Genomic DNA, 20,593 nt, shown 5'->3' on the forward strand with positions numbered 1-20,593 from the left:
TACAAGGATAGGAAATGCCCAATATCAAATGGTGCATGAAAAATATTTATTCTTCTTTGAGTGTTGTAATGTCTTTCTCCAAAAGTCATTTTCAGCACCCCACCACTCCCCACATACACACAGTCATAGAACGGACAAGTAATTTCACCAAGTAGTCAATGGATTTCAATAATTCAAGGCTTAGAAAAGGCTAAAGGATAATTCATCCTAAACATCTTCCCTAGGGGTTAATTATGGGGCAATAACACCTGCATCCAAAAAGTCTGTAGAGATGCAAGGATGGGTTTGATTATGTCTAGAATAACTCTTTGAATTGCTTAGTGAATAAAGCTATAATAATTTGCAGCAATATTGTTATTATCTATTGCTATGAGATTGTTAACTCGTGTTTGTATAATGTGTTTCTTAGATTAATTGGAAATGCTCCATTTGAAATCAGAGCCGTCTCTAGAGAATGCTTCTACAATGTTTTATCCATTAAAAATAATTCAAAGCCAGTTAACTGGCCAACGAGAAAATTTAATGCTTTAGGAAGTCTCTTCTAAACACTTACTTTGGGCCACCATGCATGTCTGTATTTGGCTTTTGAATCAAACTTCTGTGTAGTATATTACACGTTAAGCAACACCAGCAGAAGGGAATAGACTCTGTGTGATGCAAGGAATTGTTACAATGATTGAAGCAACACCAGCAGAAGGGAATAGACTCTGTGTGATGCAAGGAATTGTTACAATGATTGAAATCCTTTAGCTCTTTTCACTGTGAGTGCATAGAAACAACTTGCTGGAGATTGGCCTCAAAAGGAAACAAACATTTTACATTTTAATTGTATATTTTATGGCATTTAATGATTATTAAACAATGTGTATTTAATCTCTTGGGCTCCTCAGAAAAATTCTATAATTCTCATACTAAATAATAATAATAGCTACTGTTTATTTACTAACTGCAATGTGCAAAACACATGCTGGGCATACACGCAGGTCCATTTTATTTTTGAGCCAACCGTGGTGCACATTGTAGTGTGCCACCTAGAACCTCTTCTCAGGAGAAAGGTATTCGTTCACCAGCAGCCAGGAGGGTTAGCTTGTAAACTACTTCCTAGGAATTTCCTTTGCACAAAGAGCTGTCTCTCTCAAAATTGCACATCCTTTTCTCAGGGCAGCCTACACCAAATAACTTGTTGATGAGAGGTCAGAGAGGCCTGAAAAACTTACCTCATTTCAAAACACCTTAATCCAAGGGACGTCCTATTTCAGAGCCCCAGAAGGGATTGGTTGAGGCCTTTGTTGAAATATAAAGAAGTTCAATTTCTCTTGCTTGCCTCACTTCACTGCAGATGCTATTCCTAAGAGCACTCCCCCCTCCCCAATAAACCTCCTCCATCTCAGGGTCTGTTTCCTATCTAACCTGACCTTAAGTATGAATCTCAACATAAAAGATGAGGAAACTGATGATCAGAATGAATGCAAGAAATAACTTCAAACCCACAGCTTTTTATAGCTCACTGTTGTCTGGCTAGGAGGAAGCAGATACAGACTCTACAAGCTCCTATTTCCTAATGAAGGATTATTTCAACTATGGGAGTAGGCAGATCTATGTTCAGATCCGATAAAATAAATTCTTTAAGAATCTTGGAATAAGGAGAAGTTACTAAAGAGTTATCCACATCACCTTTTTAAAGTAATATGGTCTAGAATTTTTAACTCTGTATTCAGTTTGTTTCCAAAGGTAGGAAATTCTAATTCATTCATGCACTATCCATTAATTTTAAATTTTAAGAGGTCTGACAAATAGAAATGGCAAGCAATAGGATATATTGGAGTATGTGAGGAAGCCATTTGGTATAAACCTAATTAGGCCTGACTTTGTTTTTTCCAAAAGGGCCTGACATGGCCGTTGAGCATGCATTGCATATCTGCTTTAAACATTTCCTATGGCAAGAACAAATGCCCTTAAGATAAAGGTGCAACTTCCCCCAACATTGGCATTTCCTTAAGGATAAGCATCTTTCCTTAGGCTAGGAACTGATTGCTGAACTCACCTTTGACCACCCAGCTCAAGACAACAGACCTGCCACCCTGCTGTGTCCACCAACACATCAGACCTACCTGCTATGTCCATCAATCTCTGTGCCTACAGAGCAGTCTCACAACTATTGTAAAAGGGACATTTCAATCATATGTGAAACATCCTCTTTTGGGATATATAACCACTCTGTACACCCCACTTCTTTGGTGCCCTTTCTTGCTTCAGGAAGAAAGGCCCCGGGGCCATGATCCTCACGTTTTAGCTCAGAATAAACTCACTCAAATTTTCGTTTATAGATTGGTTATGGATTATTTTCATTGACAGGTCTAATACAAAGAAGTAGAAAGTAAGGAAATGATGAAGATTTGCACTATTAGGGAATACATGAAGCAAAAAAATTCTATGAATGAGCAAATTCCATCTCAAAGATCCCTAGCTATTGATTGACCTATTAGTCTTACGACATTTAGTGCAAATGACAGAACTTTGGTTAATACAATTAACTTTTGCTTTCTGTCTTCATGTTTATCCAGAGAGAACATTTGTTATTCTGTGGATATATTATTAATGGAACGAACTAAAAATGTCCTTTTCCTACAAAGTTTACATTCAAGAAGTAAGGAACTAAAATACACCCTAAGTCATGGCCCTACATAAAGTAGTGCCGAAAGTTCTGCATAGTAGCATTTCTGGCAAGGGTTTTGTTTTTTCTTTTAACTCTAAAATTATAGCAGTAAAGGTCTTCCATAGCAATGAGATTTCAATATATAGGTCATAGTCATTTGTATAATATACGTAGAAACTAATATCCCCATACATTTTCAAGAAAAGATAATCATTTTCCCACATGTCCTCATAAAAACACTCTGATGCTGTACAACACCACTGAGTTTCTACTCTTTGTAAAGGGTCTATCACCTACAAGGCCCAGGTTCCTGTGTGAAATAAAAGCGCTACTATTCTAGACCATATTATCTTTTTCATTCTCCTTCTAAAGCCTTAGTCATTAGATTCCTACCCAACTTTATAAGAATTAAAAATTAGGAAAAATTATAACAGCAATGTAATTAGATAATTTTGCTGGAAGCTGTTTGATTTATTTCCTACGTTTTTCTGCATAAAATACAAAATTGCAATACATGGCAGAAAATAGAGTTAGACAAGGAAAAGTCAAAACATACTATAAGTTCTGGGGGAAGAAAACACAAAATTTGAAAGATGCACTTTGCTAAACCAGCTAATCACTTATCAATCGCAATCACACATGAAAAATCAGGGATTGAAAATATTCCAAATGGACCAATTTGTCATTTCAACTAAATTATTGCCCAAACCAGTTATTGTAACCCAAATCAAGAACTATGATGATAATGTAGGAGTAGTACATTAGCTCTAGACACAGGAGCTGTTCATTAGTTGAATCTGGGCTAATGAGACACTCGATATACACATTATTTTTTTCACTAGTGGTTGGTCAAACCAAGGATCTGCTTAGGAGAAATATGCTCATTTCTGCTTTATGGCACAAGTACCTGAGACAGACTCAAACTCAGTGGTAAAACTATTCCAGCTGATGAATATAGCTGCTAATAAGTAGTCATTGGGCATCATAAGCCATAACTTGTAGACAAAGCCAACGTTTTCCATGTAATAACTTTTGCTGGAAACTACTGAGAAGTTTCTACTCTAGGAAGCTTGGTGAATATAAGCAGAAGAATACCAGCACTTGTAATGGAAATACATGTAAAACCCATGCAACCACAATGATTAGACTGCTTGTCCTTTCTATAGAGTCACGAAAATCACCACAATCTTAACAGCCACAAAAGAAGCCTCTTAGCATTTTGAACGTTCTCATGTGCCTGAACTCTGTGCTGCCAGGTATGCTCAGAAGGTAATATCTGGTTATAGGAAAATAAGGGGCACAGTTATTTGAACAAGAAAAGAACATTTATAGCTAAATATGAAAACACCACTATCTTTGGTCTCCTATTAGCACCACCAAGAAGACAAACTTTCTAATTAGGGCTGTAAGAACTGTTGCTGGTAGGAGGTAACTTATAGGTCACATAAGTGGAATATAAATCTAAAGAACCTCTGAAATCTTATAAGCAAAGGTAGAGAATTGCTAAGAGCAGGAAGACGAGAAATACCACCACCTTTCCAGGTACTGAAGACCATTTTAGGTTTGCATGCACAGAACTGGCAGCACACTTAACCCAGCTTCACTCGAGTTAAAATAACAAGGGGCCTGTACAAGTCTCCCTTCTGTGTGTTTTGAGTCTCTGTCTTTAACGATGACCTAAGTATTTAGAAAAGCACGGAGAAGTGAACACAGTACCGGTCTTGTCCCTACCTGGATGTATTTCCTCCTCCCTTATGTCTCTCCCCGCACCCAGAGATCTTACAGCCTTTCCTTGTGAGACACAAAATAACTAGAGGATGAAGGCAGAAGCAACACTGCCCTGTAGTTTTTGCTTGTTTTTATCAGGCTACTTAAGGGAATATTTTTCCCAGTGGGCACATTTTCTGGGCGATAAAATTACCTACATTCATTTCAGAAAGAAAAAGAGAGAAAGAAACAAAATTACAAAGCCAAGTAACCACGGTCCTGTGGGAATTGTTGTTGTTTGTCACCCTCCCAGCTGTTCGTCTGTACAGGTGAAAACTCTGAGGGACTTGTTCCACTTTCAATTGTGGGAAAAGCTTATCTTTGGCAGCTTATAAATTATCAATGCTCTATACATACTTGATGTTATTTTTTTGTCTTTCCCTTCAAAAATCTATCAGATCTGTCATGCTTGATGGCCACAAATTTAAGAGAAAGGCAGGAGGAGGAAAGAGAAATGAACGGATAATAGACCTGCAGGAACTTTATAGTATGTTCTCGTCTTCTATTCCCCTGCTGCCGGCCATGTAGGACTTATGTCATATGAGTTCTAGAAAAATCAATAGTACTTGGTCCTACCTCTGTGCAAGATGCTTAGTACTTGAAAGAAGACAAAAACATCCTCAGAGAGTTTTCAAACAGGCAGTAGATGAATTAAATATGATATAAAAAATTATCCTACTTAGTATAAATACATATATATTTAAATATATATATAATTTAATATATGTGTGTGTGTGTGTGTGTGTGTGTGACCTGGTAGCACACATATATGCTACCAGCTCAGGTAAGTTTAATGCTGAAAGTTTCAGAAAATGTTTGGGAAGGGTTGCGGTGTAAGAGAAGCCATGTATAGGATAGGGCTTTGACAGGATGTATAAAGGAGTGAAGTGGGAAGTTTAGACTCATTGGGAAAATGTGATTTAAAAAATAGGGGAGAGAAAATGGAGAATGGCTTTGAGGAAATAGTCATGATGGAAAGACCATCCGAGCAATACATGCGGTAAAATATTAAGCCAAAAGGAAATTATAACCAGGGCCAGAGTGACAACAGGAGAAGCTTTTGCATAAGAGAGAAATTGAGAAGTCATTGGAGGAATTTTATCAGAGGAACGAGACAACTGAAGCTGTAATTTAAGACATGAACTGATCATAATGTATAGAACGGATTATAGCGCAGAGAGAGAAAGAAAAAGAAGACTCCAGGAGAGGCAAGACGAGTCAACTAGGATAACGACACAATTAGAAAAAGGGAATAGGACATGCGTAGGTCAAATGTATATGACTTTTGGAACTGGTTTGAATGCAGAAAGCAAAGGAGAGTGTGGAAACAAAACTGATCACCAGGTTTTGAGCCTGGTTACTGAAAGAATGCTAGTGGCAAGAGGAAGAGGAAAAGGACATATGTGAAATGAAAACAACAAGTTCAGTTTTTGATATGTTGATATTAAGGAACTTTCGAAACAAACAGTTGGAAAGGTCAAGCATGCAGCTTTGAAATTTAGAAATGAGGTCTGGACCAGTCTTATAGCTACGGTGATTATATGCAAGGAAGCAATTTCCAGGAGACAAAACTGCAGAGCCATACAGACAGAAGGACCAATAGCCAAACCTGGGTCAGGCTTGCATTCAGGAGCTGGGAAGAGAATAAACCTGCAGAGAAGAAAAAGAAAGAATGTCCAAAGTGTAGAAGGAAAAAGAAAAAGGTGAAGAGACTCATATTCTTATGAACATGGGACTTGATATTGAGGACTTATTGGTAGCATTCTAATCTTAAGGAAATAAAAATAAATAATTAGTAAACCAATGCAAAATGTCAAAAGAACTAATTGAGACAAGAGTTACTAAACAACACGTCCACACATACAGAAGCAGCATGTTCCTATTTTCCTAAGTCTGGCATATATTTGGTTTTGACCACTAACATTTTCAAAGACTATTAGGACAAGATTTTTATTAAATATTTGCTCCTTGTTTTCAGCCATCACTAGCAATCCTCAGGACATATGGCTGAAGGTGAGAAAAGGTATGGTGAAGAGGGTGCCTTGGAATAACACAATGTGCTCATTTTCTTTCCCCTTCTTCAGGAGAACGTAGCGAATAACAAGCAACAAGGTTTAAAACATTAGATAACAGCAATAAAGAAAAAGAAAGTTAGCATTAGACTGGGTAAACAATAGGTGAACAATCAATTGATATGAATTTAAATATTCCCCTTAAAACTCTGAAGCTACAGCTCTAGGAAGGAGTCCTGATAGATAAGACTGCAAGCTTTGTCCTTCTCCACAAACTCAGAGGTGTCCTAGGAGCCCAGTGAGTGCTCAATGAGACATATGATTCTCTCAACCACCAGAGACTCATATTCAAAAGTACAGGACAAAAGGAAAATTTTCATAAGATGCTAACTTGATTTTAACACTCGGTGGACCAATTACCTATACCTGCCTACAGTTTTAGCCAATATTTGAGATAAGTTTTCTGACAAAGGTGCAAATATCAGCAGAGTCTTCTGACTTTGATAAGAGGGAAAGACTTGCAATTAGCATTAAGAATCTTTTCGAAACACTTTCCTGTGATATTTTACCCTACCCTGGAGAATATCATATGGTGGCATTGTCTCTAAAGTATGATTTAAATACACCTAAGAAGATTTACACAGTGCTTGAAGAACTTCTAATTATTTACAACAGGCAAAAAGCAAGCATGTGCAGCTACCCGTGAAAACACATTAACACAAAACTAGGCAATGCAATAGGATCAAAAAAGGGTAATAAATAGTCCACTTTGCTGAAATGGACAGAAACACTTATAAAAGTGTCAAAACTGTGCAAAATAATTCTATCCATAAGAAACCAGCGGGAATAAAGAAAATATAATTTAATTCTAAATTGAATTTTATAATTCTTCAAAGCTTGGAAACTAATTACTTTGGGGTATGTGATCACCAGTTTTAACAAATACTTACTAATACTATTTAGCTTCTGGTAGCTATAAAAGCAACTACTGATAAGTGTTGAAAACAGGACAACAGGCTCAAAATGGAGTTGCTTATGCTAAGCCCCATGTTACCAGACAGAGACTTAATTACGGTTTCGTCTCTCCCAGAAATGGAATCTTAAACCAGTCATTCAGGAATTGCCTGATCAGCACTAGTCAGTAATCTGCCTGATAGATCCCTGCCACCCCCTGAAGGAAAGTAACTTTGCAATAACCAATGCACTTTTTTTTTGCCTAGTATAACATCCTTGTTCTCACTCCCTTCTGGCTATAAAAGTCTTTGATTTTGTACAGCTCGTTGGAGCTCCTTTCTATCTGCTAGATTGAATGTTGCCCAGTTTGAATTGATTTTTGCTCAAATAAACTCAAAAATTTTAATATGCCTTGGTTTATCTTTTAACAGTTCTGATGTCAGAGGAGGGAACCTAAGGAGACTCCCAATGGCCCCCAGGAGCAACCAGCAATCAGGCGCCAGTACCTGTTGGGCCAATTGAGCTCGCTGTTTTCTCGCCGCCTCTGGAAGGTGGTAGGTAAGTCCCTTTTGGATCCCAGCTCGGCGGTTTTTGCAGTATGAGGTCTCAGGCTTTATTGGAGCATTTCTTTTGCTAAACTGAGTATGAAAATCAGCTGGACTCAGACTGGGTCTGGCTTAAAAACTGAACTGGTTCTCACTTAAACTGGACTGGGTCCAGTGTGAGGCGTCAGAGGAATAAAATTGGGTTTGAAGGCTAAAGAAGTAGGTCAACCTTACCAAAGATAATCTTGAACTACAGTGGCCACAGTGGACAACTTTTAACCATCTTAGATAAGCTAATCTATTTATGAGGTGCCCTAGAGGAAAAGAGGTGTAGGTCAAGCACTCGCTATAAGGGGTGGAGGGAAAATTATCTTTCCTCCTCCACAGTTTCTGGTAACCAGAATGAGACCTGCTGGGACACCCCACTCACTCCAGGCCTGCAGACAGGATCCTGGAAAAACTGGCAGAAGTGGGAAAGAATGAGAATTCTTGCCAAAGTCAGCTCTCCCAGATGTCTCTGTGGGACCTGGTCGAGAGAGGAAGGTAAAATTTCATGTTGTCCCTTCTTTTCAAATTCAGATTGGCAGGAGAAAACATTTGTAAGAATTAGATCTTTGAATTGTGACTCCTGAATTTGCCTTTGGGTATGTTGGTTAGCCATCCTTTCTATCCCAGGGACCACTATTGCCTTCTTGTTTATCTCATTTTGTGTCCTGAGAAGTTGGCTTGGCAACCATCAATTTGGGGGCTCCCAAAATACGGCTGGACAGAAATGTATGTTGTTCTCTATTTGTGGCTAGGGCCAGGTCGTATCCTGGAGTTGGATGTTAATGGCAATGCTCAGACTTGTCCACTGCCACTGCTGCTACAGCTGTGCAGAGATATCCATCTAAGGCATAAGGTTGAATGGATGGCTACCAGTTGTGTGCAGGAGTGGAGGAAAGCTCTACTCTGACAGGAATGTGCTGGTAAATATTTAACAGCAAGCTCTCCAGAAAAAATAAAAAAATCCCTGATTTGTAGCATTTTTTTCTATGGCATAAATACTCCCACCTTGGCAGACCTCATGCTACCAAATGACATTCAGTTCTGAATGCAGAACTGGGAAGATATGCACACAATCAGTTTTTGTGAGCCACGCAAGACAGCCCTGGTTCACTACTGACTTCTGTGACCCAGCCATTTCACTCGTCTCCACAAATTGAAGCCTTTTGGGCCCTGAACAGTATGAAATTGAAGGAAAAATTGAACCTAGATTTGTGCACAGATCCTTCCAGACTAACATAAGGGCTTCAAAGAATTAAAACAAAAGAATTAAAAATTATTAAAAATACGATTACAAACTCTCCAGATGTTTCCCCAGGTTTGGTATAGAGGATCAAATCAGAAAAAAATAACTCCACCTTCTTAAAGACAAAGTAGAAATTTATAGGCATCTTCATCATTGTGGATGCGTGAGGCTGAAGTACGCTTCTGGGAATAAGCTAAATGGAACACCCAGCACCATGTCTCTATCATCTTCTCAGTAACCTAACCCTAACCTTAATCCTAACCCTAACTCTAACCCTAAGTTTCCAGGAAAAGAGGGAAATCACTAAAGAGTCCTACTCCAGCTTAATTCTGTTGCCAGTGTCTCTTCTGAGAACTTCAGTCTATCATCTGCTCATGATTTCTCATCCCTGGACCTAACTAAATGCATCTTAATTTTCTTTCTACTTAACAGCATATATATTTTTTTCTGGCATCCTTGACTTAATCTTGGAGAAGGAAAGCTTTAATCTTTACCAAACGGATGAAGGAAAATAAAGGAAGGAGAGGAGGACATATTCTCTTTCTAGCTTGTATACATCCGCACAATACCCCTGGGTCTTTGAAAAGACTCAGATTTATTTTCTCTGCTCCCAAAAATCCAAGTAGAAGCCGACGACTGTGTATGATTTCTACTGTATTGGGGTAGAAAGTGAAGAAAAATCTGGCTCTGTAGGTATGTAAAATTTACAATTGGCACAGAAATAATTCATCCAATGAACAGGAAGCTCTTTAATGAATGGGTATTAGTTATATGAGCTTAATAGACAAAGAATTTGGGAGACGAAAACAGACACTTTGACTCAGAAGTGTAAAAACAGAAAAATCTACAAATTATAAAATATATTATGGATCAATCTTGACTTCCACCTTGTATTACAGCTATATCCAACCGGTTCTGAACTGCTGAGTTGCAGCGGTGCCTACAGTTAACTTCCTGGGCATGGCCACAGAACTCTGCACTCTAGCATTGTTGTCTTGGATAGGTAACTTTTGCTCCTATCTCACCTTGAGCAGTCTCTATTCATCAACATTATCTAATTGAACAGACATAATACTGCTAATAGAATCATTGCATAGAATATGTATAAAGTAAGCTTGTATCAGCCTGTACATTTTTTTACTTAAGTTACAAATAACAATAAAGCCACAAGCCACCATTAACATATGTCACAAGCTCCTTGAGGCCAATGACTGTGTTGTAGCTTTTTCACAGATACATCTCCAATGACTAAGGACCTTAAAATAGTTCATAACTATGGAATAACTTGGAGAATACTGAATCTTTCATACAATCTCTACGGCTTGGCACTTTTGGATGCTAAAGTATTATTTAACATACTCATTCCTTGAAATAAAAATATTTTATCTGGGATGAGATAAGCCTATTCATTCATCATAGTTTTTCCCACATTGGGCTGAGCATGGGAGTTAATTAAGGGAGGTTTTCTTTTTTAATACAGAGTTTCTGTACTATTGATCCAGTATTTATAGGAATTGCCCCTGGGAATCGGCATTTAACAAGTGCCCCAGTGATTATTATGATCTAGTGACTTTAGAAAATGAAGCTTTATCAAACTGGTTCACAGTAAAAAGCCAAGTGAAGGACTCTGAAGGAAAGAGAAAAATTCAGAGCCTGAAGAGCTGCTGAGGTGTTAAAGACCTGGTTGAATCTTGACAATAGAGCAGAAATCAACAGCCAGAACAGAACTATTGATGTACAAGCAAGAGTGATGCAATTACAGATCACTACTGCCCTGGACCAACTTGTTAATTTCTATACACATTGTCATGCGGAAGGTTTATGCACTTCTTCTAATCCCACAAATGTGTTTCTCAGCATGTCTACCTTAATTCACTCATTTAAGCTTATATCACCTGTAGTGCTTAGTTTGCTGCTTTTTATAGTCTAGGTGCTCATAAATGGTCAACTGTTGACCATTTGACCAATGATCAAAATCTGCTCAAATGCGTATAAATCTCAGAATACACACCACCTCAGAGCCACAGTATGACTCTAGAAGAATAACCACTATGCCTTCCATTCTGGAAGCTTCATCTGTTTCTGTTTACTATTGCTCAGATCTGTTCTAAACATTAGAGTTTTGTCCAGCTTCCCAATGATAGTCATAGCCATCCAGATAGAATCATACGTGTCCTCTTCTTGTCAACATTTATTTCTCTAAAGATGTATTGCTTCCCTAACTACAATTTCAAAGCAAGATATCCTTGTAATAATCTTGCTTTGTACACAATTTTCCAGAAAATGAAATAGCAGTGCAGATTTGCTTATGATAACTCTGCAAAGAGTTGCACATCTGTACCCTTCCACCACAGGCTTTAGGCATAAAAGGCTTTATAAGGATTCTGAAATAGCAAGAGAACACCAGCTATTGCTCTAATGACTAAAGGTAACTCCTTGACAAACCTCTATTAATTCATCACTGCTCCAGATTTCTGTAATTTATAGGATGGCCACTCAGCATCTGAAGACAATCTTACCTGAGAAAGTCAAAATAATACAGCAATAATTACATCAGCCTAATGCAGAATTTAGGCATTCCAGGACAGATGGTTTCAGAGTAAAATGTCTATTAAGGGAGGGAGGCAATTTGACCATGATCTGATTTTACCTCACTGAGTTTTCTGTGAGTGGTTTTCTACCTTATTGTTCTTAATGCTAATGGGGTCACCTTCCTCTCATTTGTCAGAATCGCATCGAATGGAATGAGAAGATTTTTACCTGTTTATTTGTTGATTGGTTATATCAACCTTTCTCACTAATAGGCTATCTCAAACTACAGCTGGCTGCATTTGATAATATAATCAGCAGTATGTTCCTGCCTGAAAATTGGAGAATGAACTTGATGACTTGCCATAGTCCCCTGTCTGGTATGGGAGCTTTGACAAATGCTAGGCTGCTCTATGTTTGCATTTCAAAACAAGGAAGGAAAATGGTGTTTATCGAAAAGAATTACTTAGTAGGAGTATACAGTTATGTTACTCTGGGATAAACTAAAGTGATTTTAAACAGTTTGCAATTGCATAAGGAAAATGAAAAAATATGAGAAAGGATTCGAAAGTTTTTTATTTGAACTTATGATAAATAGATAACTTAAGCAAGCTAATATTTACTCATAAGCCAACACCAGTATTAAGACTAGCTTGAAAGCCATGGTCTTTATCCTCGAATCACATCAAACTGTTCACCGTTTCTTAAGAAATATTTATTAAGTCTATAAGGAGGGAAAAAACGTGTTAATGACTGAGAAGAATCACAGGAAAAATTAAGGATATAGCTAGTTCAATGCAAAATTTTTGAAGAACTCTTTAAAGATCATCAAATGTACTTTATAGGATAAGATTTAAAAGCTTTCACAGGGAAAAATAATTTTAGCACATTACTATCAAACTTCATTATCCCCAAGCTAAGAGAGAGGGCAAAAAGCTAAGCAAACGGCTCAGATGATTCATTTATGGTCTTTCTGAGTGATGGAAAAATTCCCACTGAGCCAGTTAAATTCTCACCAGTCAAATTGTTGTTTGGGGAAGCAATAAGAACATTTCGATTCCAAAGCACTATTCCCATATTACAGTGGCCTTAAACTGAAAATTTGATTGTAGGGGATATATATGTGACGCATTGTTTAGGAGGCTAGAAATAAATGCAGTGATCTTTTTAGTAGGTTCTATTGTTTGGTAAATTGGGATCCCACCCAAAATTTATATGCAAGGAGCATGATGGAAAAGGTTCACTTTTGCTTTCGATAGATGGATCAGATTTAGATGAGTGTCGCCTTCAAATCTCTCTGTCTTTTTTTTCTGTGACTGAAAAAGAGGACTTAGCAGAGTAATCAGAGGCAGGTACAAATCATTCGTCAAGGGACTGATGAAAGTTATTGCAAGTTATCAGCAAGAAATCCAGGCAAACGAGTAATATTGTATTGATCTTCCACCTGGAACTGTGTTCCAATGTGCCCCAAGCATGAAAGGCATTAGGGGCCTTATCTTTACACTTAATTTTGAAATATCAGGATTTATTATTTATTTTTGAATAAAAATAAGTCTATTAGCACATTTTTTATTTTTAATGGTCAAAGTAATCCAGGTATATAGTTTAAAAAGGAAAATAATGATAAAAGTCTTCATAGAATCATTATTGCCGGAAATTTTAATCCTAGAGACTCTTATAGGATTTGGAGTGTTTGATTCATATTCTAGCTGAGTAGTATTTCATTTAGGAATGTGTTTGGAATAGGAAGAAGTAGCCTGGAGATTCTGAAGGTAATGCATAAAGGATATATTCATGCCGTAATGCATTGTATTGTTTTATGAAACTCTAGTATTGAAGAGAAATGCCAGGCCCAAGGTTTGTTCTAATGCATAATCAGAGTGTCCAAGTGCAGAATACACCTGCCAGAGGGTCCTAGAGCGTGAGAGTCCCGTGTCCAGAGTCTGGTGTGAGCCTCACTTTCTCGGGCATTATTGTCATACACCTTCTCCCTAAGTGGACCTTGAAAACCTAGAGTCTACAGCTGTGACCACATTCATGATTTTCTGAATTATTTAGAGAAATAAAATAAATGCATAATTTATGAAAGTGTTTATTTCTGATCTCATCCTTAGTCAATTCTTATTACCCTTTATCAAACCAGTGGTCACAGGAACCAGCAGCCCTGCGTCTCCCCTTTGTCTTCTTTCCTTTCTCCTATTCCTGTTAATATGACCTTTTTTGTTGTTGCTAAACCCGTATTTAGTGTTTTCATTAATATGACTATGCATGTATGGTTCATTGTTGGTCCAAGTTTGTGCACTATGATTATATTTCCTTTACATGTAATTTTTATATTTCTCAGAGAGAATAACTACTCCTTTATTTTCTATCTGCTTATTTTTCTTCAAATCTCTTGCATAGTCCTGACATCAAACTTCAGACAATCTATCAGCTCTATTTTTCACCTTCTGTCTTCATGTTCCCGTCTGGTCTAATTGCCCACCAAGTCTTCTGCTATAAAAGTATGGTCCTTGGAATGCCTACTTCTCTTTCCTGTGTTGGATTCCCTGTTTCCTGGATCCCATATTTTACTCTATATTTGTTTTCTTCCTCATCTTGATGGAGCATATCCTCCAGTGACTTAAGAAGGAATACAGAGAAGCTTAATATTTTTGAGAATTTGATATCAATAAAATGTCCTAACATTGACTTTATACTTGATTGATACTTAGGGTGGGTATAAAATTTGGATTAAAATCATTTCACTCAGAATATTGAAGGCATTATTCTATTGTCTTCTAGTGTCCACTACTACTTTGAAAGTCTCACAGCATTGAAATTCCTAATTCTTTGCATGCAATTGTTTTTTTTTCCTGAAATTTGTGAGATCTTCTCTGTATCCCTGGTGTTCTTACATGCCTTCAGGTAGATCTTTATGCTGAGTACTCAATGAAGCTTTTAGAATATATAACCATTTCTTTCAGTTCTGGGAAAATATTTTTTTGCTGTTTTTGTATAATACTCAATCCATTTTCTTAGTTTTCTCTTTGGAGACCTCCTGTTAGATATATTTTCAATCCCCCAGCATATACCATAAATATCATATTATTCCTCTTTGGTTTTTTTATTCAAGGTGTTGATATTTTCAATTAGAAAAACTAGAAAGATAAACAGAAATATATTTAAAATTGTTACATACTGTTGGGATGGGAATAGGGAGTATGGGAAGATAAACCATGTATCACGGTATGTGTCACGTACATATTTTTCTAACAGTTTGGCATTTGAATAATATAAAAATTACAGTTAAAATTAATAATATATACTTCAAACATAAAATATAATAAAGAGCAGTTCTTGCTACATAACAAACGCTATATAAATGTTACCTATTATTTTATCAGTCAGAGATCTGTCAGAAAACAAACTCCACTGGATATTTCAAGCAGGAACATATTTAATTCAGAGAAATGGGTTCTTAAAAATATGGAAAGACTATGAAACATAGATTAGATAAAGCCACCCCTGCCTTTCAGGAAATAAGGAAGATATAGGAATCTCAGAAAAGCATGATTGATGTCTGCAACACCAAAGCAATTTTCACAAGAGAATGCCTGAAAGCTGCTGGCGACACTGCACACCTGCTGCCTGTTAAAATCACATCTTTGCTTTCCAATCCTGAAGTAGCCAGAACAGCTTTCGTTGTTCTTCTGCTTTCTGAATCTGAATCATGAAAGTGCCTCACATTGGCGTTGAACCTGCTGGTTGGCAAAGATTTTGAGAAATGACGCTCCCCAGCTTCCAGCTTCTGTGTTACAGGAGAAAGTATGAAGGGAAAAGTGTTGCCAAAAGGCAATCTGACACTAGTTTGATTATGACTATTTTTAATATTAACATTTTCTCTCTAAAATGTCATTCTGCTCCCTGCATTGTCTCTGTTGTCTCTCTGTTCTTTTTTCTCTGTTTATAGCTCTTTTTGTGTTGCTGTTGTTATTTATTTCCTCAAGTACCTGGGAACTCTTTCTTAGTGAAACACCAAAAGCCTCCAGAAGCTCTGTGTATATGGGTGGGGCTTGTCTCCAGGTGGATGGAAATTATCTCCAGGCGGTCTGTCAGTGTGTGTATTTGGGCAGCCAGATAGAATTTATGCTGGAAACTACCAAATGCCAGTATCTTTCTCTAAGGTAGTTCAGTTCCTCAGTAGGTGGGGCCTCCAGACTTCTCAAGGGAGTTATATCCTGAATGACAGTAGGCTGTCATTGAGGGCGGAGGATTGGCACCTCACCATTGAGCGTATAGATATTTATGTAATTTCACTTTCAGTACCATACCTCATACCTGCCCTCCCCTCTGTGTGGTATTCCTGAATTTAGAGGCTTTCTGCAGAGCCAGCTTCATGGGTATACCACTTAGAAGGTCCTTGTACTTTGTTTAATTCTCTAATGTAGCCATCTTGAAATTCTTAATGTTTGAACAAGGGTTCCACATTTTCATTTTGCACTAGGCACCGCAAATCATTTAGCTGTCCTTGGCTCTGTTCCAATTTCTACAAAGTCTGTCTCTTGACTTCCGCAAGCACTAACGATGGGTAGCCCATCTTGTTCTGGAAATGGGAGAGAAGAAGGGAGAATGGAGAGCAGTTTTAAGGCTATACACAGCATTCTATACACAGGCTTTCACAAGCAAACAAACAAAAACAAAAAACCAGACCTCCAAGTGCCTGATAACTCCAAGTCCTAGTCTTTCTGAGGCTTCATGCTTAGCCACCTTCAGAGACACTGAGTTGGATGTTCTTCTGCTTGCTGAGTCACTCAATAACTCCTTTGGCTCCCCCATCCTGTGGTTAGGGGTACTGATGTCTCCTAGTTTTATTGAGGATCAACTTTGTATTTCTGTTTCTTTTTTGCCTTCTTTATTATTCTCGGGGTCATTTTAGAAAGCAGAAGGGAACAGAAGTTTCTTCCTGCTGTAAGCTTAAAACCAGGAACCCACATAATAGTTTTACAATGGTATGTAGAAACAGAAAATATAAGAGGCTTCCTCAAGCTGATCATAAGACTGAAACATATGGTTTTGAAATACGTAGCCAAAAGATGAGGTCAATTATCATTTTTAGTGTTTCAGCAGAATATGTTACTTGCTCAATGTGTTGTAAATATTATTTTCTAGACATGCTTATTTAATGAAGTTAAATAACTAACACATTGTTACAGAAGAGAAGCATTTCTCCCTCTAATCTAAGTGGTTTCTGCTAGCCTTTGCGGTTAATTTTCCTATTTCCAAACTAAAGGCTTTAGCCATTTGTGGCATGTATTTTTAATTTTGTTCCTTATAGCCCATTTCATTAAAAACATAATTTAAATTATTTGTGATATACACAACAGTCAAGTAATTTAACAAAATATAAAATTACGTTCATAAAAAGAATGTGGTAGATTTAAGAACTATGAAAACTTACAAGATTTCCAGTGATTGATCATCACATTAAGATCTGCATTTCCTGAAAACCAGGATAAAAAGGGAAACAGTAAGTTACACAGTTCTAATTAGTCTCTACGACCATAGGTGATTTGCTCTTCATGCAGCCAATTCCACTCTAGCATTTTTCAGTAGATACCACTCAAACCCGCTAGTGGGAAGGACTATTTATTTTCCTCTGTATGAAACCATGGAAGGGTATGTTCCTCACTGGCTGTCTGCTATTCCACATCCCTGGAGCCAGAGACAAGCACTGTGATGTGGGCCATTTGTTTTTAGCATGACTCAGTCTAAACTTTGAGGTCTCTTTCCTTCTATTTATATATGTATTTAATTAGTTTGAACTTCTCATGTACCAGTCATCTTTGGATTAGTAACACATCATTAATCCATGCATTTCCATCTATTTAGTTATCTAGTTAGTCATTTGTAATACTAACAAGTACTCTTGAAACCAGTATCCAAATAGAGTCTAGAACTTAAGAATAATTTTCATCTCATCCTAGAGTTCATAGAGTGGCTTCCTCTAACTCTTCCTGGCACCTCCCCTGTAACCTGAACCCTGTATCCAACATTCCTTTTCTTTCCTTTATTTAACATAGTAAAAACATATGCATTCCTAAAAAGTGGGGCACAGCGCTAGGTGTCTGAGTGTGTCTCTGTGTGTGTTAGTTTTTTTAATTTTATAAAAAATTATTATGCTATACTCAATTGAGTGTATTTGCTATTTGTCCTTAATATTATATTGCTAAGATTCATTCTTATTGCATGTTTCATTCATTTTTTACCACTACGTAATATTATATTATGCAAACATACTTCTTTTTCCCTTTCAGTGGGTCAGCCAATATTTATTGAGTGTATACTCCCTTAAGCACTGCATATGCAATGATAAGCAAAACAGCTCTTTTGTATCATTTTGAATCTCAGCTATGAGACCAAATGCTATCATGCCTCCCAATTTCTCTTCGTTTATACTGATAGAAAATTGTTTGCTAAATTCCTCTACACTAAACGATTAGTATACTCATGAACAATAGTCCAAAGCAGTGCGATGTCGAAGGTGGAATTTCAGGCTCTGTCACCAGGGTGAAGAAGGTGCTTGGGAGCAGAGGAGATGGTTCCCTTGCCCTTCAGATGTCATATCTTAGGTGACCATCTATGTTGTGTTCTTCTAACCAACACCACCCAGAGTAAACTCTTTCAGTTTATAAGAGAACACAGAACTATAGCTGAATTGAGATTATATTTATGAGCTATTGGAAAGCATGCAATCCTTAAATAAATCCTCAAAACCTGAAAAGAACTTTGAATCTAGCATCCAATGTAAACGGTAGAGTATAACAATTCTGATAAAATGAGCACATTTCAGAATTCATACAAAACGAGAAATAAAGAATAATAGTGTGTGCCTTTGAAACTGGATACATCTTTCTTTTCCTCAAACTATCTGAGCGCCCTCTTCACCCTCTCTCATTCGAGATCCGTCTACTGAAGAATTGTGCTTCCCCTAGAAAGCAGCTTCAGAATATTTCAGCAAAATGGCCCTGTTTTTCTCCCCTTCACTAGAGCTGTCTTTACTTCTGCCTTTATCTTTCTACATTGTTTGCTTCCAGTAATTGTCTGGTTCTCCTACACAATTTGTCACCTAGTGTCTTCCCTCTCACCCATGCCTCTACATACTGGCCTCCACATAGCAACACCTGCTCCGCTGGGCTCCAACTGTTTGCAGCAATACACCACCCTGCCCTGGAGATTACAGACAACTTTGGCTATTACAACACATATATTTAAAACCTACCCAAAGCTTTCAGGGGTGGCAGCAATGTCAGGCTAACTACACAACACATCCCTTCACTCTTCACTATCATGCTGAGTTTCTTTCCTTTATTGTTATTACTTTCCTGGCGCTTTCCTAAATCCTGCTTCTAATCTTTTTGTGCAGGTCCCTTCAATTTTCTCCATTATCCTACCTTTCTGTTCTCTTACTTTTTCTAGTTCTACTTTCTTTTGCCCTAAAAACCTATTTCCTCAGGCTGTTTTCATTTTACTATATCAGAAGTAGCTTTTCCATTTTACATGATCTTGTTATATGAATGCTAAATTATTTTTAGAAGATTTCTTTTAAAAGTGGACATATTGACAACAAGTACATTCTTCTGAAGGAGCATATATAGACATGACAGTTTCAAAACTGTTTGTGAAGTTTCTCAAAGCCGTAGGTTGAATTTTTATCATCTGTGTTGGAGTTAATGTCGAAATGGTTCACATCAAGATGGATTCTTTTACAAAAGTATTGCATATGTTTTATTAAACGAAGGAATTTCATTTAAAGAAACAGTATATGCAGTAACAATATTTTCTAATGAGAAAAATAAAAGGTAATAATACATCTTTGTAACTTAATCTCCACTCTAGGTCACTGTGAATAAGAAACTCACTAAAGGTTTGGAGTTACTTTATACATTGGTGTGTATTGATTTAATTACTCATCTCCCTCAGCCCAATTGCCCTGAAAGCTCTAGGCTGCTTGATATAAAAATATGGCAAAGTATATATTTAAATTCACATGTTCTTCCAAAATATTTTTGATACTTTGGATGACTGAAGGTGTTGCAAGCCTAAAAAAGAACAGTTATGTATCCATATTTTGATTGTGACAAAAGATTTTAATTTTTATGTGACCGTATGTCTTCATTATTTTCTTTGCATAGTCTTCTAATGCTCTTTAAACCTGAATCATTTTGTTATTCCTAGATAAATTCTATATATATATTCTCATCAAGTCATTTTATTATTTTAAAATTTACTTTATCTCAGTGAGGTCCACTTTATCTTTTTCTTTCTTTCTTTTTTTTTTTTTTTTTGGTGAGGAAGATTCGCCCTGAGCTAACAACCATTGCCAATCTTCCTCATTTTTTTCTTTTTTCGCTTGAGGAAGATTAGCCCTGAGCTAACGTCTGTGCCAATCTTCCTCCACTTTGTATATGGGATGCTTCCACAGCATGGATGATGAGAGAAGTAGGTCCACACCCGGGGATCTGTACCCACAAACCCTGGCCGCCAAAGCAGGGCAGGTGGAACTTTAAACACTCAGCCACAGGGCTGGCCCTTCAATTTTTAAATATGTGGATTATGATTTGGTGTCAAGTCTATGAATTCTTCACCTTGCCCTTTAGAAATTCCAAGGAATTTCAAATACTTTTCTCTTAAAATTGTTTATAGGTTTACATTTTACATTTAAGTCCATAAATCGTTTTCAGTTAATTTTGTATAATGTGCGAAGGTTAGGCTGAAGTTCATTTGCTTTCCATGATGGATGTTTAATCGTTCCAGTTTCATTCTATGAAAAGCTATCCTTCCCATATTGAATTAGTTT

Source organism: Equus asinus, chromosome 1, assembly GCF_041296235.1.
Source record: "Equus asinus isolate D_3611 breed Donkey chromosome 1, EquAss-T2T_v2, whole genome shotgun sequence".
In the NCBI taxonomy this organism is placed as follows: Eukaryota; Metazoa; Chordata; class Mammalia; order Perissodactyla; family Equidae; genus Equus; species Equus asinus.